Source organism: Diabrotica virgifera, chromosome 2 (assembly GCF_917563875.1).
Source record: "Diabrotica virgifera virgifera chromosome 2, PGI_DIABVI_V3a".
Taxonomy (NCBI): domain Eukaryota; kingdom Metazoa; phylum Arthropoda; class Insecta; order Coleoptera; family Chrysomelidae; genus Diabrotica; species Diabrotica virgifera.
Genome location: NC_065444.1, coordinates 266328312 through 266352102, shown reverse-complemented (window position 1 = coordinate 266352102; position 23791 = coordinate 266328312).

Genomic DNA, 23791 nt, shown 5'->3' with positions numbered 1-23791 from the left:
CAAGGGTAAATTACATAGAATTTAGATGAGAATAGTTAAAATTCTGATTACTAAACGTGCATATTAATAGATGAAAAGAAATATAGAAACCAAACACATGGTTGAACATTTGAAGGTTAGATAAAAATATTATAAAAAATGTTATAAGAAACTAGGTATGGATGGAATATAATGACTGTAAGAAATTATTAAAAAAAACTATATGTAGCTCACCCCAAGAGGAAGATGATTTGTTGAAATAAAATGATTTATTTTTGAAGCTGCTTTGCTTTTTACAACATTTTCCACCTCCATTTTGAGAATGAGATATGGGGGTTGTCATTGTCATTAAAATGACATGACAACGAACCTTGGACGAAATTTGAAATCACGAACATGGAACACAAGAGATGATACAATGTAAATAGGGTTGCCTATTATAGAATGGACGCCAACCGATTTTTATTAAAGGGGAAAATGGGTAAACCAAATAGAAGAAGATAATGATTAATGAAATATTAAAGAAAATAAGATAAAATAATTATTTAAAAACAAAATATCAAAGATGTGACGTTTGTAACGTTACAACACCACAAGCAATCCAGAGAGGCTCAGAAGAATGGATTAAATATGACAACAAGCCATAAAGGGTTTATCGAAAAAATTTAAAAGCTTAAAAGCTTAGGAAGTAAGTACAACATCCCAACAACATTCAAAACGACCAACACACTGATTTCTATTGTGCCCAAAACCAAACCTAATATTACACAAGCGAGATCAAATAGTGCATCTATAAAATACTCTGTGAATTTAACAAAAATGTATGTGGGACAAACCGCAAGTTTTAAGTGTGGAATAAACGAGTATGAAACATACATAAACAACAGAGACTTCTACAAATCACAGATATGCAAAATCCAAACATGCCTAGGATAATGAACACAGAGAACAATGGAAATATGCATCAATAATCATGAAAAGAAACAGACATAAAAAAGAGAAAAATCACAGAAGCAGCTTTCTCGTACTTAATGAAGAATAATTTTCTCTTCCTCCGCTACTATAGGCTATGTATGCTACTATAGGCTATGTAAGCTACTGTAGGTTACTCAACACTCGACTTGAGTCTTCATAAAGAACGTAAGTATTAAATATAGCCAAATCCCATGCTCCTGCAAAGTCAATTACACTATTTCCTTCATCATTTCGTTCTTCCTATCTAAAAAAATCTATACGACACAGTCTTTAAGCGATTGATACGAATTGATCATATTTTCGTGGTATTCGTTCTTTGCATGGACTTGGTGGCATCACCCCTTTCATTATATACATATAGATATATCGGTAGCTCTCTTGATAACGTATTTGAGATGTAATTCAAACAATTCTCTGTTTGTCTAACTTTACTATCCCAATGTTCATGTTGTCCATCTGCTGCAAAAGTATGTGTAGATGCTAATAAATCTACGGTCTAGACCCTATTTCTTGATTTATCTACGAAATAATAGTCCCCAAAATAAGTTGAAAAATACTGTATAAAAAACACAGGTACAACCATCATCAACCATCAGAACAATCATCGCAACAAAAGACCTCAGGGCGTGGTCTATCATATATACACTTTTTGACATATACATCGATCATGCTTTGAAAAGATGGTATAGAAAATGTACAAGAATGGGTTTACGAATACACATGCAAGAGAATATACCTATAACATATTCATTACTTTTCGCCGATGACCAATTCATTTTGGCATAAGGCAGGGAGGACATGGAATACATGATACGGAAATTAAAGGAAAAGCATGAGCTATGGGGACTCAAGATAAATATGGGTAAAGCCGAATAGTAATGTACTGGATCCGAAATTGCAGATTTGAACTTAAGTTTAGAAGAGACTCTTAAGAGTTGTAAGACTTTTAAGTATTTAGGGTCAATGATAAGCCGAAATGCGACTTATATTAAAGATATAGAACTAAAAATAGCACGGGAAAAACAAGCCGTGAAAGCACTCCATGGAATGATTTGGAACAACAATCTACTAAAGAAAATAAAAAAAACATCTTTTAGAGGATAGTGCTGAATGTTGCCGTAAATGGAGAGGAAGTATGGCCAATGACAACAACAATACGAAATAAAATATACGAACAGTTAAATTGGACTTCATGGAAAGATGTCTACAAATCACCAGAGAGTAGTCGATAGAATAAGAACACAGGAAATATGGAGCCGAATGGAAGTGGAATGCTCAATTACAAAAAAGGTGGAAAACAGAGCCCTACAATGGTACAGGCCTGTACAAAGAATGCCGGAGCACAGGTGGCTGAAAATAATTTTGGACTAGGACCCTTCGGGAAGAAGACGGAAAGGAAGACCTGCTATGAGATGTAAAACTTAAGTACAGACGAAATGCTATGATAGAGACCTAAGAGAAAGTGAGTGTGAGAATAGAGTGCTGTAGAGGACGAAGGCGGCGAACTCATAATGGGAAAAAGCCGAAGAAGAAGAAAAAAATATTTTTGAATTAGCAGTATACTTCTTGGATTTCTGACTTTCTCTATAAACTCTTCAATTTTGCTCAAAATATCTAGGCCAGGGTAATAAAACAAAAATATATCCTGTTCGTGACACTTCAGCAGCCAGGGTACTGAAGCGTTTTTTCGACAAGTCATACCTATAGGAACAAATTGTAACTATTTCCTGCGTAAGCTCTGGTGGCCATTTTTATTTATAAACAATTAACTGTCAAAAAATGGCATTTTTCACTTTTTTTGTCAAATCAATGGAAAACAGCGAAACTTATGGTTTTTTTAGTACAAATATCTTTGATATTATGGAAAAAGCTTTAAAATGACATATTACAAAGTTTGATATACTCATTTATTGTTAATATAATTGAGAAAAAAGGTCAGAATTGCAAAAAAAAATATTTTTGCAATAACTGTTGTAAAAATTAGTGTACAGGTTTGAAATTTTTGTCAAATGAGGGTTCTTTGGTGCTTAATATGTGATAAAAATTTAAAAGCGATTCATTCAATTGTTTATATTTTATTCGAATTGTTTATATCAAAGAGCATTTTTTTGCAATAACATAAGTCAGAAAAAAATGACGTTAGAACCATTCCACAGGTTTCAGATGGAAGAGCATGAGCTATATTTTCAACTTGGTTTAAAAAAAGTGAATAAAAAATGCATTTATTAGTAATAAAGAATTATGCAAAAGTATCGTAAATATTTCCTTATAAACTTTTTAACTAACTTTTTCCAAAAAATTAACTTTTTTACCCTGTTTTAAGTGCACAACTACCAAGTAATGTTATTTATATCATAATTGATAAAAAATTGTAATAAATATATATAATTTCTTATAAATCAAAATAAAAAGTTTATAAGGAAAGATTTACGATACTTTTGCATAATTATTTATTACTAATAAATGCATTTTTTATTCGCTTTTTTTAAACCAAATTGAAAATATAGCTCATGATCTTTCATTTGACACCTGTGGAATGGTTCTAACGTCAGTTTTTTCTGACTTATGTTATTGCAAAAAAATGCTCTCTGGGAAAAACAATTTGAATAAAATTTAAACAATTGAATGAATCGATTTGAAATTTTTATCACATATTAAGCACCAAAGAACCCTTATATGACAAAAATTTCAAAGCCGTACACTAATTTTTACAATAGATATTGCGAAATTAATTTTTTTGGCAATTCCGACCTTTTTCCCCAATTATATTAACAATAAATGAGTATATCAAACTTTGTAATACGTCATCTTAAAGCTTTTTCCATAATCTCAAAGATATTTGTACTAAAAAAACCATAAGTTTTACTGTTTTCCATTGATTTGAAAAAAAGGGAAAAATGCTATTTTTGACACTTAATTGTTTATAAATAAAAATGGCCGCCAGATCCTACGCAGGAAATAGTTACAATTTGCTCTTATAGGTATTACCTGTCGAAAAAACGCTTCAGTACCCTGGCTGCTCGAGTGTCATGGAGAAAACCTTATTAACCTGGACTAATCACCAGCTTTGGTAATTTTACAGGAATATTTTGATTCCTTGTGTATATTTGATGTATGTATTCTTCGAATGCATAGGGTCAGAGTGCAAAGGTACGCCCATGGCAAACGTGCATCAAAACTGTTTGTCGCCAGGAACAAAACAATTTGTAAGCAGTTAACATATTTTCTAAAATAAATGAACCGTCTTCAAAACGCGGCGCGGCGCGGCAGTGGAGAGGTGACACATTTTTTTGTTCACGTTGATTAATTTTTATAATTTCGTCGGCGACTTTGACTTATTGTTCACGAAGAAGAAGTGTTGAATTGTATTAAAAGTTTTCTGTTTGAGGAATGTTTTGTTTTTCGCCGTTGAACGTTGGCAGAGAGACTTTTTGTTGACTTCCGATTAAAATCAATTGTGGGATGTAATCGTCGTGATTTTGAATCTCAAAGTCATTTGTTTTTAATTTCGTGTGGCGTTTTGTGGGCGGAGAAATGTTTTTTCAACGTCTTTTACAATATCTCTCTAAAGATTTTTACAGATAAGTCTTACAGATTTGATCAGAATACAGAAAACAACTTTCGAGGGTCTATAAGGAAACTATGGGAATAAAATAATAAAATAGCTCTGACCTACTATCAATCACTTTGTATTGTTTACAGATTTAATAGGTCTAGTTGTCTATACTTAATGTTATATCTGATCAATGCTGAAACATATATGGATGTGAATATGGTGAAATATGGTGAAATATATGGGTGCGAAACGTGGACCATGACCAAATCAAACGAAGAAAAGCTCAGACGTTTTGAACGAAAAATATTCGGACCTCACCACGACATTAACACAAGCCAGTATAGGATCAAAACCAACATCGAATTAAAACCACTCTACATTGTCACCGATATTGTCCAAGAATTTAATTCACAGCGACTAAGATGGGCAGGCCACGTGCACAGACTTCATAACGGGAGACTTGTAAGACTGGTATGGGAGCAGATTCCTACAGGCAATAGACCACTCGGACGTCCCAGAATTCGATGGAGAGATAACATCCAAGCAGATCTCCGAAAAATGAACATTCCACTTAACCCTTGGTTGATGGAAGACCGAAGCAAGCAAGCAAGCAAGCAATTTGATTCAACCCGACCTGTGGGAGATATCCACCCTATCGAAAAAGTACATTCGGGTGTAGGTGTTTTGACCCGAGTTTAAAACAAGGATCACCCCACCTCGCTCCAATGCCCCAGGCCATCCCTTTCCCCCCATAGCACGCTGATGCGCGAGGGGGCACAACTATCGTAGCCACATGCTCTTCACAATGGAATCCTGGGTAATAAGATTCCAATGTGGTGCCCTAATCGAATTACAAAATTAGACCAGCGTGAAGCGCTCTATGCATTTATCTTCTGTTTACTTATCCGCGGTACTAAAATTGCTTGCTTGGGCCCCAAGTCATTGTACCAAGCCCCATTGAGCTCGGTCTAATGACTTGGTGCTCAAGAATTTTATGATTTTTTGTTTTTTATAATTTTTTTGGTGGCTTACGCCTTTTTTGTTTTTTTGTGTTTTTTTTTTGTTTGGCTTGCACCTTTTCCTCTATTTTCTTACCTGGTCGTGATGTTGGACCTACGCTTGGGTTGTGTGTTTCTTCGGCACTTAATGTTTCGAGCTACGAACTGACTACTACTTTCACTTTTACTTTTTCTTTTACTTTGTCACTCTTTGTTTGCTTTATTCGATTCACTTTATTCCACTATTTGCTGTTTAGGACGTTTGTGCTTCCATCGGTGGAACGCGTCATCCCCTAGCATCTCTCGCAGTATGTGACATGGGTGGTGCTCCAGCTCCGCGAATTTGACCCTTGCCTTATCTGTCATCATTTCGGTGACTCTCACCTGTTGAAGTTCTCTAAATAGGAATCTTTCTGCGACGTATCTTGGGACTCTGGCTGTTTCTCTTAAGCTGCTGTTGTTGACCGCTTGTATCTTCTTTTTGTGGGTGTTGCATACTTGTCCCCATGCAAGAGATGCGTATGTTAATACCGGTAATATTATGCTATTTATTAGTCTTAACCTCGTTTTTAGTCTTAGTTTACTTTTTCTTCCTGTGAGTCCTCTTAAAGTTGCTCTCGCCATGATGGAAGACCGAACAAATTGACAGAAAGTTGTATAGTCAGCCAGGACCCACCCAGGCTTGTAGCGCTACGTGATGAAAGTTCGGATTATAAGCATGAAAGATAGGTCAAAATAAGCACTTATATAAGCAAAAAATATCGCAAAAATAAGCAAAGTTTTTATGAAAGCAAGGTTCAAGAAAAAACGTGTGAAAATTAGCATAAAAACAATTAACAATACTGTTTTTCAAAATTTTCTTGTAAAAAGCTATGTCTTCTATCTGTATAGGTACACATATTTATACGTAGAAACAGTTCTTTCAACATCTGTAGGTGATTGGTGCGTTTAAATTTACACAAATGTACCGATACAATTTTACAACAATATAATAAATTTGGGCTGTCTGTAGACAAATATTAGTTTACTACATGGACAGGTATAACGATGGATTTTCCCGTTTATCTCCTGAGCCTAAGGGATTAAAATTCTTAGATTATTAAAATTAGATTAAAATTATTAGAGTTTAGTAGCACTGTATATTTTATAGAATTTTGCTTAAGACAGGAAGTAACATGAAATTTCACTAGAGAAGTAAAATAAACAAAGATAAGCAACATATCTTTAAAATAAGCATTTTTACTAAAAATCCCAATTATAAGAAAAATAAGCAAAAAAAAGCAAAATGCTTATAATCTGGACTTTAGCTGATGATGAATGCTGAAACGTAGCAAACCGTACAAGATACATCACATCTAAATGTGGGGGATATGAGTCAAAGGAGAAGAAATCACTACTCGCTTTGAGAAAGAAGCGAATTTATCGCTAGTATTCGCCCCCGCTTAGATTTCCGGGACGTAGCCACCTATATATATTTTATGTTTCATGCTCGCTTATCCCAACACTTAGTGATCTTACGGTTTTTCCCACGTAGAAATTGTGGTATTTACATAGTATTTTGTAAATGCAGCTCTCTGTGTGTTATTACGTTTAGATTTGTTGTTTTGAATGTTGTTGTGATGTTGCACTTATTTCCTTTTCATTTTTAATTTTCTGGGGCCTGATTCTCATTCATTTCGAGGTCGCCATTTAATTTCGACTCCGCCATGATGGTCGCAATTTATAGCGATTTTTATTCATTTCGATATTAGTTACAACTGGGGATATTAACGTTATCATTTTGACACTACTCAGAATTTGGGTTGGCGCTCCGGTTTATTGGATTTATTGGCTACGCAACCACCGCAACATTTGTTGATAGTCTTGGAAAATTATCGAAAAAACGTCATTTTTGGGAAAAATTATTTACCAGCTATTTTATTGCTAAAATCTGATCTTAATATTGCATATATATTAGTAATATGGGGTATGACAAGTCCGCAGAAAGTGTGTTATTTTATTTATAAACAAATTACCACTCCTACATCTTCTTTTTTTTCATTTAGTGTTCTGTAACTCCTAAGATTTTTCCTTGAAACCAAAAATACTCAAATAAAAATGCACCGTAATTTAGTTCTGCACAAAGTTAGTTTTGTCCGATTTCCTTCAACAAACTTTTACTCGGAAAATCCGGAAATCAGAAAAAATATCTATGTGCAGACTTAAATTACAGTGAATTCTTATGTAAGTGTTTTTGGTTTAACGTTAAAATCTTCTGAGCTACAGAGCAATAATTGAAAAAAAGATTTCGGAACGCTAATTTGTTTAGAGTTGTACAAGTTTGACTTGAATGTTTGAAATTGACTTGAGTTTGACATAATTTCAAGTCAAACTCAAGTCAAACCTTCTGACAAATAATTCAAGTCAAGTCAAACTGGTCCATAGTTACAGGTTTGAATATTCAAACTGTTTGTCAAACTAGTTTGAGAGTTTGAAAATAATTTATTTAGTAATTTAGTAGATATAATTTTTTGTCGAGTTAGATGCTAGTTACCGATGACAAAATTGATGATATAGTACTGATAGCCAGAAATAAACAAGAATTAAAAGAAATAATAAAAAGACTAGAGACTATAGCGAGAAAGAAGGGGATATACATAAATGAAGAAAATACTAAATATATAGAATGAATACAACGAGAATACATACAAGGACAATACAGGACAATAAGCACAGAAAGAAAATCATATAAATTCGAAGAAGTAGAATTATACCAATATCTAGGAGCGATATTCACTAGGAGACCAAATATGAAAGATGAAAACCAAGCGAGAAATATGGCTGGTAATATTTGTATCTTTGCTCTAAACAACTAAAGAAGTAAAAACATATCTAGAAAGGCTAAGATTGAAAATAGACAGTGATAACACCTATAGCATTATATGCCAGTGAAACACGGACAATGAACAAATCCGAACAAGTCATGCTGAAAGTGTGGGAAAAAAAAGTCCTCAGGAAAATATTTGTAGGAAAGCTATGAAATGGAATGTGGATAAAAATACCAAATGTAGAACTAGATCTATGGAGAACCGAATATAGAAGGGATCAGGGATCATCAAATCACAAAGACTGAGGTGGTTGGGACATATCCAAAGGATGACAAACATAAGACTTCCCAAAATAATACTAACGGGAGGAAAAAGAGGAAAGAAGAAGAAAAGTAGACCGAAAACCAGATGGAAGAACGAGGTTAAAAGAGACATAGAAGAAATTAAAATCACAAATTAGAAAAATAAACCAGCAAACAGGAGAGAATGGAAAAGAAAAGTAAACCAAACTATGGGCATTCTAGGCCTGGAGAGCTAAATTATATATTTACATCTGAGTAAATAATGTGTAAAGACTTATAACCACATTCCTATAAGTATATAGAAATTACCATGATGTCGATAAAATTACAACATCCACAGTGGACCTACTCTAAGATGGTAAAATTACTATTGGAAGTTTGAAATATTGAGTTAAAATATGCTATAAAATTAAATGTAACTAAAAAATTCTGGTGCTACTATAGCATGCGTTCTACCTGCGCATATCTATTGCAGTGCTATTATATTGTAGTGTGCAGAATAATCCAATTTTGTGGCTTATTCCAAACTAAAATAGTAAATTGATATGACAGAGTATTAATTACATTACATTTAAATAACAGTTAAAATAATAATTCTCATAATTTATGCGTTTTATTCACTTTGTAGAATTTCAAGATTTTTTGCCGGCACTATAATTATGTGTCGTAGACCGCAAGCCATAGCAGAAACGGATATTCGTTTGATTTTTGAACAGCAATAAAGCACTTGAGTCAGAATTCTCGTTTAAGGGATGCAATTAAAAAAAATAAACTGGAATTTGTCAATGGATAGTTGTATATATTTATGAGAGTGTTTGTACTATTTCTTTTATCTAAAGGCCAGGTCGAAAACGCTGGTGGCATATGGTGTCAAGCTGTCAGTTCGCTCCAAAACGTACAATACAGAAGTATTTTTTGAAATTCAAGAGTTAAATAATCTACCTCTAAAGGTTGTTTTCCTTTTTACATCATTATATAGACCAATAAGAATCTGCGAAAAAACGTCTATTTTTGGATGTGAGAGGTGGCATTCGGATTTTTGCTGATAAAGTTAGGTGACACCTTCAGTAATAATAATTGACTTATGCTCCTTCTCAAATATGCCCGGAGGCCGGAACATTAATAAAAAAAATTTAAATATTTAAAAATTTCGAAAAACATCGATTTTTTTCTGCTTTCTTTGCTTATAACTTTAAAACGATTCATTTTGGAACAAAGTCGTAGAGAAATAAAATAAAGATAATTGAATTTTGTAGGTATGATATACGACTGGTAAAAAATGTCTTAAGTTATTACCTTTTCTGCAATATAGCAATAAACACAAAATAAGGGGGCAAAATAAGTCTGTTTTTATTCAATATTTTTTAACCACTTTGGTGGCACTTAGAACCTTAGTAATTCGCTTAGAAAATTCTTTATAACATACTTAAATCGTGTACCAAATTTGATTAAAATCGACCTAATAAATTTTGCATAATAAATTTGCAATCTAAATGTTTTTAAAAAAGTTCAAATTTTTTAAAATCTTTCTGAACAAAAAGTAGACCATTTAGAAGTTGGCTAATTTTTTACATATAAAGAGGTGCTCTACCTATTGGTCCAAGAGCTGTGAGACATTTTTGAGTAGGTATTTTAGGCAAGCTTAAAATTTTTCAGGTGACTCTTCCATGATAGCCTAATATAAAAATGCCGGTCTGGCTGGAGGGTAGTGGTTATTTTCCCCAAAAAACCCCCCAAAGTTAAAAAAAGGTAAAAATTGTTATTACAAAAAATATCATTGACGTGACTTTAATGTAAATTGAAATATTCAAATATTAAGAAAATAAACAAGCCAGGCGATTTAAAGGCGATTTTAACTCTGCAAGATACTTGCATCGGCGTCCCAGGATTATTTTCAGGGGATGCATCTGAACTTCAGAAGATTTCATCTGAATCTGTACATACTATTAACGAGTATAAAATATACAACTATACATGCATAGCTATGTATATTCCTTCTGGACAGGGAGGTGCAATTGTTATTTTGACAGGGTATTTTTTAATATTAAAAATAAATATTCTAAAAAAGGCAGGTTTTTTGGTGAAATTTTCCAACTGCCATGTGATCAAACAAATTACGCGTTCATATAAATGAAAAGCCGTATAGGTAAGCAGCAGTATGAGAAAGAGCGTATACCGATAGCTGTTTGCGTCCTCTGTTCTAGCGGAGTGAGTCCGTTCGCTCGAGAAAAATCACGTGACCTGGCGATACCCATGTTGTGCCTCGAAACGTTAGAGTAATTATTATATATTATAGTTTTTGAAGTAAATTTTTCTTAATTAAAGGAAAATAATACATACTATACAATAGATTTTGCAAATATGATAGGAAAACACAAATTTATTATTATAAATATATAGGTAGAAAAGTATAAAACTATAAACTAAATAAATTATGTGTCCGAATTTTGTACTTCTTCTTCAAACTCCTCATCTGAGCTTAAATATTCATTCTCTTCTACTTCGTCAGACTCCCCTCGAGACTCAGATTCTTCTTCTACATGATCTGTAAATAGTTGTAATATGCATTTAGAATTTATTAAAAATTAATTAGTGATTAATTAATTGAGTTGCTACGTATTCTCTGTCATTTTATACGGAGTCGAAGCCTGCACAACCACGGGCGCATCTGAAGAAAGACTTGCCATTGTTGAGATGTGGTGTTATCGAATAATGTAAAAAAATCATGGACACAACACGTAACAAACACGGAAACATTAAGAAAGATGAAAATGGCAAAACAAATACTCAACACTATGAAGGAAAAAATGAGCTACTTTGGTCATATACTAAGAAATAAAAAACCTGATGTGATTGGTTATATAAGGAAAAGTATTAAATATTGGTTATATAAGTAAGAATACGTAGCAACTCAATTAAATAATCATTAATAAATTTTTAATTAACTCTAAATACATATTATAACTATTTACAGATTAGGTAGAAGAGGAATCTGAGTCTTGAGGGGAGTCTGACGAAGAAAAAGAGAATTAATATTTAAGCTCAGATAAGGAGTTTGAAGAAGAAGTACAAGACGAAGAATTAATTTAGTTTATAGTTTTATACTTTTCTACCTATATATTTATAATAATATATTTATAATATTAATATATATAAATAATATAATATATTATAATATATATAAATAATATATTTATAATATTAATAATAATAACCATTTGTTTTTTTTTCTATCATATTTGCAAAATCTACAGTGATGAGCGCGCTAATAACCGGCAAAATAGCTCAAAAGATGGAAAACATAATACATTGCGAAACAAAAAGGGATGAAACTCTTTTTGTTTCGCAATGTGTTATGTTTTCAATCTTTTGAGCTCTTTTGCCGGTTATTAGCTTGTTCATCACTGTATTGTATAGTATGTATTATGTTCCTTTAATTAAGAAAAAGTTACAACAACATGGTTATCGCCAGGTCACGTGATTTTTCTCGAGCGAACGGACTCGCTCAGTTACAACAGAGGACGCAAACAGCTATCGGTATACTCTCTTTCTCACACTGGTGCTTGCCTATAGCGCTTTTCATTTATATGCACGCGTAATTTGTTTGATCACATGGCAGTTGGAAAATTTCACCAAAAAAGCCTGTCTTTCTTAGAATATTTATTTTTAATATTAAAAAATACCCTGTCAAAATAACAATTGCACCTCCCTGTCCGGAAGGAATGTACATAGCTATGCATGTATAGTTGTATATTTTATACTCATTAATAGTATGTACAGATTCAGATGAAATGTTCTGAAGTTCAGATGCATCCCCTGAAAATAATCCTGTGACGCCCATGCAAGTATCTTGCAGAGTTACAATCGTCCTCAAATCGCCTGGCTTGTTTATTTTCTTTATATTTAAATATTTAAATTTACTTTAAAGTCACGTCAATGATATTTTTTGTAATAACAATTTTTGCCCTTTTTTAGCTTAGGGGGGGATTTTTGGGGAAAATAACCGCTACCCTCCAGCCAGACCGACATTTTTGTATTAAGCTATCATGGAAAAGTCACCTGAAAAATTTTCAGGTTGCCTAAAATACCTACTCAAAAATGTCTCACAGCTCTTATACTATATCTAATACACTGTACAGAATTAAAATCGGATTATTTAAGGGGCCTCAGCAATGTTTTAAATTTATTAACAGTTTTTTGGCTTATAAACAAATAGCTTTGTTTAATAATAAAAAAATTAATTTTTAGCAATGCAAATAATTAAAACCGGTATAATTTGACTTAAACTTTCAAATGCTGTCAGCAGAATTGCTATTTTATTTTTTAATCAAACGTTATTCGCGTTCAAAAATTGCAATTTCTCGATTTTTTGAAAGTTCCACCGCGTTTATCTCGAAAACTATGCATCCTACGAAAAAACTTGTAAGAACATTTTTTGCTTAGAATTGCCCAAGAAATACAAAAAAATGTTTTATTTTGCGGAAAATCGATGTTATGTGATTCCTCAAGTTCTTTGTTTATAACAAACTTATCGACATCCGGATCAACTGTGACCCAAAAAATTCGTGTTATACGGGTCAAAATACATAAAAAAACTTGGGTGAGTCCATCTAAATAAAGAAGCCCGTAGCACCCAAATTTGGTGTACGGCTTTAGCACATTACAAACATTTTCTAAGCGAATTAGGAAGGTTCCAAGTGTAACCTAAGTGATGGAAAATCATTGAATAAGGACAGGCTTGTTTTGCCCCCTTATTTTATATTTATTGCTATTTTGAAGCAAGGGTGATAAATTAAGACATTTTTAACCAATCGCATCTGATATAAAATTTAATTATCTTTGTTTTATTTATATACGACTTTGTTCTAAAATGAATAGCTTTTAAGTTATAAGCAAAAAAAGTAGAAAAAAAAACGAAATTTTTTGAAATTTTTAAATATTTTTTTTTTATTAATGTCCCGGGCATATTTGAGAAGGAGCATAATTCAATTATTATTAACGAAGTTAATAATAAGGGGTAGGCGGTATAATACCGCCTACCCCTGATGATTATATTTCATATAAAAAAGAAAATATTTAAAAATAATTGAGTAATAATAATAGGGTATTGGTTTTATGTCTATAATTGAATTTTTTTTCAGATACAGTCTACAAATGTTATGTTTTAGTTTAAATTTTAAATATATTGACCTATCTATATGCATTAAGTTTTCTAAATTATCCAAACTTATAAACTAGCGCGTTTATACGCTGTTAGCTCGTACGTAGAGGGGATGCTGTTCTAAAATGAATAGCTTTTAAGTTATAAGCAAAAAAAGTAGAAAAAAAAAACGAAATTTTTTGAAATTTTTAAATATTTTTTTTTTATTAATGTCCCGGGCATATTTGAGAAGGAGCATAATTCAATTATTATTAACGAAGTTAATAATAAGGGGTAGGCGGTATAATACCGCCTACCCCTGATGATTATATTTCATATAAAAAAGAAAATATTTAAAAATAATTGAGTAATAATAATAGGGTATTGGTTTTATGTCTATAATTGAATTTTTTTTCAGATACAGTCTACAAATGTTATGTTTTAGTTTAAATTTTAAATATATTGACCTATCTATATGCATTAAGTTTTCTAAATTATCCAAACTTATAAACTAGCGCGTTTATACGCTGTTAGCTCGTACGTAGAGGGGATATTTAAAAATTCGCGAGCGCCAGTAGTGACAAGTCTGTAAACGTTTACTGGAAATTTGACATAAACGTCAAAGTGATTAATTTAAAATTAAAAATAAAAACATTAATTATAAAAAATATTAGTTGGTCAAAGCTGTGGTATATATTTTTACCTTAAATATACTTATGTTTTAAATACTGAATATGTTCCGTAATATGTAATTATAAATTAATCTATTAATCTTAGCGCCATCTACACGATAATTGTGAAAGTATCTGAAGTAAGAAATTAATATTTCATCAATAGAACGTCAAAATGATTTGTAAAATCTTAAAGAAATCCCTTACAATTTAATTACTTTTTTGTGTTGTAAATATTAAGCTATAACAATTAAATAATAAATTTAAAAGTTACCGGTGAAAGTTGCATTACTAATCCGCTAGGAGCGACACCAGCGAAGCTTAGAGCGTATAGGGTTTTATTTGTCTGTCTGTGGTTTAAGTATCATATTATCAGGTAATACATTTCAATGTTTATTGAAATTTATTTTATTGTCTTGTTGGGGAGGGGAGAAGGAGGGGGAGGGGGAGGGGGAGGGGGAATTTCTCCTATTTTTCCTCCGTAGATCCGCCACTGAGACATTATCGCACAAAGCACACACTTCACAACGAACGTAACTGAACACAATATGGTATTCAAACTTCAAACTGTTTGAAGAAGTTTGATTTCAAGTCAAACCTAAAGATATTGAAATCAAGTCAAGTCAAACTTTTTTACAAAATAAGTTTGGTTTTCAAGTCAAGTCAAGTTTGTTGAGTAAAATCAAACTAGTTTGACTTGACGCATCTCTAAATTTGTTTATAAACCAATAAATTTGTCGCTCCGCTAGGAGTGTAGATGCTACGATGATGATGATGATGAAATTACTATAATTTCTAATGTAATTTGTTGTTTTCCGTACAAAATTAAGTGGACCAATATAAATTAATTTTAAAATTTCGTTTTATTAGGTTAGACTATGCTAAAATTTTTAGTTGTCCGGCTGTCTACTATTATCGATAATAAAATGGAAAGAAACATTATTTTCGGAGTGCTCCTGTAAGCATTATATTTCCTGAAAGAAAACAATCTGTGAAGTGTCACATATCCTCACAAATCCCAATGGCATTAAGATTCCGTTCCGCAGTCTCTTAAGACAGGTGTTTGAAAGCCAATCTGCCCCATCCTCATCTCGTATTTAATCTTATTTTGAAACGGTTTTTAGAACTAACGAAAAGATACACATCGCAAAACGGTTTGTTTTGGCAAACAGCTGCCTTTACTAATGCCTTTCTAACAAGGCTCATTTGTTAACAAAAGACTTTACTGCTCGGACAATGTAGATGGTTAATTTTTTGAGAAAAGGTGATAAGAGATCATAAATACCGCGGAAATAATTGGCTGGGGTTGTTTAGGTAGCAAGGTGTTTTATATGAAGAGATTAAATTGGAAAAGTATTGTTTTTATAAATTTTCATTTAAAGTATAAACTTAATAATGTCTACATAATCTCTTAGGTACAAAATATTAAAAGGGTACCCCCCGTTAAGATAGGCAAAATGCCCTCACTCCCAGAATTCAATTTTATTAATTTTTTTACGTTCTATGCAACTAAAAAATTAAATAACGCGAATTTTTAGCTCGCCACCCCCCTTACCCCTCCCCCCTCAGCCAAAAACGTATATTTTTAGATTTAATTTTTTTTAGTTGGGTTCCAATTGATTTAAAATTTTTTAAAAATTCACAAGTGTAGCTGAGGCTTTTACAAAACATGTCCATTTTTTATGGACCCATAGGTCGAGTGTACATAACCTCAAATTTTTTTTAAACTTTTTTAAAACCTGTAACTTTTTTTTGGAGGGGGCTGCAGGTCCAATTTTTGTTGCATTTTGTGTATTTTATCAAAAGCTATCTCTCTGATTTTTTCAGATTTTTCCGTCAGGCGCGCCATTTTGAAAAATTAAGAAAACTGTTTTTTTAGGGGGTTTTTGAAGATTTTCTCCATTTTATAGACTGCAACATAGATCAACTCAAGGTTTTGTTAATAGATTATGTATAATTTAAAATAACTGAGTATATTAGGATATTCAAAAATAGGCGAAACACTTTTAAACCCCCCAAACAAAAACCATGTTTTTTTAATATTTTGTAAGGATTTTTGCGGATCTAATTATATTTTTTGTGGTCGATACAGCCTGAATATTTTTTTTTATTTTTGTTTACGTTCTATATGATTTTAAAAAATTAGGACTCACCGCAATTTTAGCCCACTTCCCCTATTCCCCCTCCGCCACATCCAAAAATATTAATTTTTCGATTTTTTTTTTTAAGTTGGTTTGCAATTAAATTATGAATGTTATTCTGAAGCTATTTCTTTGGTTCATTTTTGTAATTAACTATTCCAAATGGTCATTTTTTAGTTAAATTGTGGCTTATTTCCCATTTAGAATAGTTAATAATTTTATTAAATTATAAATTACAAAAAATTCACACGCACAGCTGAGGCTTTTACAGAACATCTATTTTTATGGACCCGAAGGTTGAGTGTAAGTACATATTATAACCTCTTTTTTTTGTTTTTTAATACGTATATTTTTTTTGTGATGGATTTATGTCTATTTTTTTTGTGTTTTGTGTATTTTATCAAAAACTATATTTCTGACTTTTTTCAGATTTTTCCGTAAGGTGCGCCATCTTCAAAAATCCGCAAAACTGGTTTGTTCGGTGGTTTTTAGGGATTTTCTCCATGTTATAGACTTCAAAATAGATTAATTCAAGATTTTTTATAGGTATGTAGGTATAATTTGAAATAACTGAGTTTTTAGGGATATTTTATATAATTTGCTATTGAATACACTTAAAAACAACCTGCTAGTTTTCACAATCATAAACTTGTCAGGATGGCACGTTCCACAATTAAAATTACGTTTCACAACTAAAACTTCCCCTGTTTCCATACCTACATCAAAGTTTGTCCGACTAGACACCGTTAAACTATTCAGATATTTTCAGCTTGCTATTAATCAACTTTTTACGCGGGATCCAGGCCTAATATTTTTTGAGATCAATACAGCCTGAATATTTTTTCATTTTTTTTCATGTTATTTTCATTCACGTTTACTGCCACGTAAAACACCATAAAAAGAATAAGGAAAGTATTACTAAAGAATATATAGCTCCGTATATACTCGTAGAGTATTCGGAGAGTATATTCGTTGGTATTACACTTCAGTTCTAAAGTCTTCATCGGTGTCTTCGTCTATTACAGGTATAACATCTGTATTCTCAAAGAGTTTTGTAAGATATTCTGCTGGCTCGATGATTTTTGTAAAATATCTTCCATGCGATAAATATACTATGGCAGCTACATGCGAACAACAGCCTATGGTTACGTTGCCGTGTGCGCAACTCGCATCTACAACAGTATCTATCGTTTTCCGAACCATCTTCGTTTGGCTCATAATGCAAATAGTCCATGCTGTATGCTTGTCCCCATTAGGTAAATTATTTCGATTCATTTTTTTGCACAAACTTATTCAAAAACAGGACCTTATAACAAATCCACATGGTGCCAGTCAGTACCGCGGTCGGAAAATTGTTAAACAATTTTTTAAACGAATTCAAAAAATCAATTTTTTCACTTAGGACAAATTTGTTTTATATTCTCTGGATCAACCTGAGCAAAGATGGTCTCTTGTGATTTTTCTATAAAATTGACTGTTGTCGAGTTACATGCAATTTAAAATTTGAAAAACGCGAAAATGGCCATTTTCAAGGCTTAATAACTCGATTAAAAATTATTATTATGAAAGTCATAAAGTGACCAATTCAAAGTTTAAAGTCCCCCTCCCCCTGCAGGAGCCTGAAGAAAGTTTTGTCATTATTTTATTACTATTATTTTTAATAATTAAAAATGAGCGCTAAGTACGTATTGAACCGGCCGTCCGCGAGAGAGATGTAAATTCATTGTTTGAGACGTTTTAAAAAAATATCGATTGGAAGTCAAAAATGCGTTTTAAAAAAATAAACAAGGAATTTTGAGGTTATATGTATTGTACACTCGACCTACGGGTCGATATAAAAATAGATATGTTTTGTAGAAGCCTAATAAATTTTTTAAATTAATTGCAACTTAACTAAACAAAAAAAAAATAGAAAAATTCACGTTTTTGTGGGGACAGGGGGAGGGGGTGGTGGGCTAAAAATGCGATTAGTCTTATTTTTTAATCACATATAACGTAAAAAAATGAAAAAAATATTCAGGCTCTATCGATCTCAAAAAATATAATTAGACCCGCAAAAATCCTTACAAAACTTAAAAAAAACATGGTTTTTGGGGGGTTTATAAGTGTTTCGCCCAATTTTTGAATATTCTAATATATTCAATTATTTTAAATTATACATAATCTATTAACAAAACCTTGAGTTGATCTATGTTGCAGTCTATAAAATGGAGAGAATACCCAAAAACCCCCCAAAAAAACAGTTTTCTTGATTTTTCAAGATGGCGCACCTGACGGAAAAATCTGAAAAAAATCAGAGAGATAGCTTTTGATAAAATACACAAAATTCAACACTCGACCTATGGGTCCATAAAAATGGACATGTTTTGTAAAAGCCTCAGCTACACTTGTGAATTTTTGGAAATTTTTAAATCAATTGGAACCTAACTAAAAAAAATTAAATCTAAAAATCTACGTTTTTGGCGGTGGGGGGAGGGGTAAGGGGGGTGGCGAGCTAAAAATTTGCGTTATCTCATTTTTTACTTGCATAGAACGTAAAAAAATTAATAAAATTGAATTCTGGGAGTGAGGGCATTTTGCCTATCTTAACGGGGGGTACCCTTTATATGTTTGATAGAGCAATATTTTTTTTAAATAAAATTTTCGCAAAACAATTTTTATAAAAATCTTAGAATAACAACAACCCACTTTGAACAACAGTAAGACTAACTGATATCAATTTAAGGAAAAAGTAGACGATGCTGCTATAATATGCGGTCTACCTGTCCCTATACATATATTATAGTGCAAAAAATAAGCCAATCTTGTGGCATATTCCCAACCAAAATAGTAAATTAATATGATTAATATGATAATTTGTAAACAACCCTTAGCCACTAACATTGTTGACCGAAAATATATTTTGTTGTAAAACGTGTTTTATAAAAGATTCCTAGGATACCATCCGTATACATTCAAGTAGTGTTTAATTGTAATACCTGCTCTCAACTGCTGTCAGTAGTTTCAGTATATGGTTTAGTCTTTGAGCTACGTTGACGTAAAGTTTTTTTGCGGTATAACGTGCGGCATGTCAGAGTTTGCGTAATATTTTGTCATTGTTTAATATTTTTTAATTACCAATACTCAAGTTTTTTTTTATTCAGGTAAGGATTTTATAAAAATCTCTACTTTTTTTTAATATTATGCATAGTTCATAATACCTAATATGCATTAAAATTATGAGTTCACAATTTTGTTGAAAAAATAAAGTGTATTTTATTTTGAGCATTATTTTATTCTCCAGTAGTGTGAAGAATTATTCCGAAGGTATGACGTACCGCATGTTACAGTCTACGTCCTGAAACATCTACGTCAGTAGTTAAGGTAAAACTCGGATAAAGTCAGAAAACGTTTCTTTCTACCGTCCTATAAGTATTCTGCCTATGCTCAGCAAACTCTTTGAGAAAATGTACGTGAAAAGGCTAAACATGATGATAGATAAAGATGAAATAATAAGACCTTAGAAGTATCAATTCCCTGTTCTCTCATTTTCCGAAGCTTCCTTCTCTGTGCCCTAGATATTTTTGGCCGAGAAACCTCATCCTTCTCAGTATCTTTTAAAGAAGTCCGCATTGCGTCCTCAGTATTTTTATTACCTGATGTGGTGAGTTTATCTTCTTTCAGATTCTGCCGAACAGTCTCAGTGGAAGTTTGAGTGTTAGTTGGGTCCTCCTGCGAGACCCCTAGGTTAAATCTTTTAAATTTTTGCATGGTTCCATATTGATTCCACAAGTCTGGGAGAAATAAACTGTCCATTCCAGCAGCGCTCCCTGTGCCGGTAAAAGGCCTTAAATGAAAGGGGGTGTGGCCTGGTTCCCCTGTCGACCGTGTTAAAATACACATTTTAACCGGCGTCCAAAATAATAATTTCAGACGCTCCCTCGTATTACAACCCCTAGCTACAGACCCTACCGGCGTGAATAAGAACTATTTTTTTGCGGGAAGCGTTGCTCCCTTCCGATAAGAGTGGCCGGGACCACTTCCGTCTTCAAACTTCAAGAGGTAACAACTTTAATTTCTTCTCAATACCGCATTTACCGCTATGAATATGGAATTTACCGCTAAAATTCTACCGATTTTACTAAGCCAACTAAGCCTTCGAGTTAAACAGTGCGCGTATGTGTGTTTAAATAGTTCTCGCATATCGCATATTCTCCTTCAAGCAGCTTCACAAGCATATCTGGCCAGATAAGAAGACAACGAACCAGAAGCAAACAGAAAGCAGGGTGAGTTTGTTTTTTTCTACCAGTATCTATCTTTCAACATGTACAAACTTTGATCGGGAGGAAAAAATCGCTTAATGCATAGTGCGCGCGTCTACTAATTTTATATATTTTTGAACTAGTGCCTAGGAAATACTTTTCCGAGATCAATTTAATTACTATCTTTAAATATTTGTGCAGTATTTTCTACAGACCGTTTAAGAAAGTTCAATTTAGACACATAACTGCTATGCAGGCCTGGGCACAGTATAATTACAGCTTTACCTTATGTGTTGGGGGTGTAGGTTTAGTGGGAAAAAGGATGAAGGAGGGATAGCCTTTTCTGGTTGTACTCGGAGTGTAGGAGAGATACATCTGGTAGATAATATCGGGTCAATTGACTATATATTGGCGATGTGAGTAGTGCCGTAGACTGGAGAAGTAGCAGTGATATCCAGAGGGTCTTCTACTTTTTACGGCAAGGTAGTGGTACAACCAGATATGGGCGGGTTAACTTAAGGTAGGATTACTGGACTAATTAAGTGGTGTTAAATAAAAATATTTATATATTTCGACTGCCTTAAATTTTTTTCGCCTTGGAACTACATGAGACTGCTTATTGTCCTAGAGTCTAGAGTGTTTTTTTCTACCTTCCTTGTAAATATTTGTTATATTATATTCATTGAGATTCATAAGTTTCCTAAACAAAATTCTAAAATTAACAAAATTAACAAAATTAACAAATGGTTCCACTACATCGACAAATAACAAATAGTACTGGAAGAACAAAATTTATAAAAAATTTATCACATATAACAATAAACCAGACCAACATTCCTGTTTCGTAGACTAATGGAAAGCTTTTGATAGAATTTAGCTGGAGCATGTTATCGAATTACTGTGCAACAGAGGAATTTCGACAAAACTTAATTAGAACAATCAAAGACATTTATAGGGAAAACACAGTTAGAGAGCAAGTAAACGTGAATTTACAAAATCCATTAAAGTGTACCAGACAAGCTGAGTCATTAAGACCATTACTATTTAATTGTTATTATAAATGAGGTGATAATGGAAGTGTAACTAAAGGATATGCAATGGGGAATACTGACGTGAAAATACTATGTTATGCACATTATGCTATCCTGGTAACAAAAAATTAAAATGTCTTAGATAATTTTATCACAAAAGGGAAAAGGCTGAATATGGCAATAACTATTAACAATGTACGACCGTTAATGAAGGACTCATATGCTCTAAAGTGGAGCTTGATAAAAAGTAATTAAACAAAAAATGAATTTGAATTATCCCAGAGCAGATATTTTTATAACTCAACCAAATTCTTCTTCTTCTTAAAGTGCTCTCTCCTCAATGGAGGTTGGCTACTACAATTGCAAACTCTTCTCTATCCTCAGCTATTTTTATTAGCTGTTCCAAATTTAGCCCTGTCTATTATCGGATGTTTCTGAGCCCCGATAGTCTTTTCCTTCCTAGTCCACTCTTGCCCTCGATCTTTCCTTTCAGTATAAGTTGAGCATATTGGTACTTATTATTTCTTAGTATGTGACCTAACATCTACTGTTTTTCTAACTTTCACTGTGTTGAAAATTGAAAAGTTCTCTTTCCTTGCCTATTCTATGCAGCACTTCTTCGTTTGAGGTATGCGATGTCCATGAAATTTGGATTCTCCGGTAGATCCACATTTCAAAGGCCTCCAATTTATTTACGGTTGAGGTTTTAAGGGTCCATGTCTCAACTGCATAGAGAAGGGTCGACCAGACGTAACATTTTGATAAACGTAGTCGAATTTCGAGTTTTATTCGAGAATCACAAAGCAGTTTTTTTTATTTTTTCGAAAGATTTTCTGGCCGGCTCTATTCTCGATCTTATTTCTAGATCAAGATTTAGGCTGCTATAGAACCAACATTCCAGGTACTTAAATCTATTGACCTGTTCTAAAATGTGCCCATTTATTGTGTAAGGCTGAGGCACGTTTTGGTTTTTTCGGATTGACATCACTTTGGTTTTTTTAATGTTTAAGTTTAACCAACAAGAAAAATGAATTAAGACACTTCTTGATGTAGACATAAAAACGCACTTGTATATACAAGACATACTCCTTATTGCGGTGTATAACGGATAAAAGAGCTTTGATAGAAGGAGAACAAAATGAATAACGTAAACGATAGAGCTATAGATACTACACAGTATAACAGAAACAACATTACATGACGGACAAAAAAGTAAACACATTAGAAAACTGTGCAAAATAGATCCAATTAACGCGTGAGTACAACTTTAAGTGTTCTGTCAGAGCTAGATGCAGGTCCATTTAGGTCTGAAACCAGCTTGCTGAGGTATGATTCTTGAGTCACCCGCTTTCTCTATGCGATGAAGGATAAGTCTTTCGTATATCTTATATAGGTGGTTTAAAATTGGAATAGAAAAGGCTTAGAATTAATTTTAACAAAATAAGAAAAGTGCTCTGCACAAGATATCTCAAGTTAAAGCTAAGAGTAAGGTTGGCTAGGTGCTAGGTTTTCTCGACATTGTCTTACGGATTGGAAGCTTGGACCTTGAATACGGCATCAATGAAACAACTGGAATCGTTCGAGTTGTAGGTGTCTAGAAGAGTTCTAAAAATATCATGGGCAGAACACGTCACCAACAAAGAGGTTCTGAGAAAGATGAATAAAGAAATGGAAGTCTTAAATACAATCAAAATCAAAAAATTGAATATCTCGAACATATTACACGTGGAGAGAGATACAATTTGCTCCAACTCATTATGCAGGGAAATATCCAAGGAAAAAGAAGCAGAGGGAGACAGAGGGGAAAAAGAAGTAGGAGTAGAATATCATGGCTGCGTATTCAAATAGCTATGATGATTGCCGATCTTCGCTGCGGAGATGGCACTTGAAGAAGAAGAAGAAGTAACCTTCCTGTAATTAAATCCACATACTACATAACTCAACTATCCA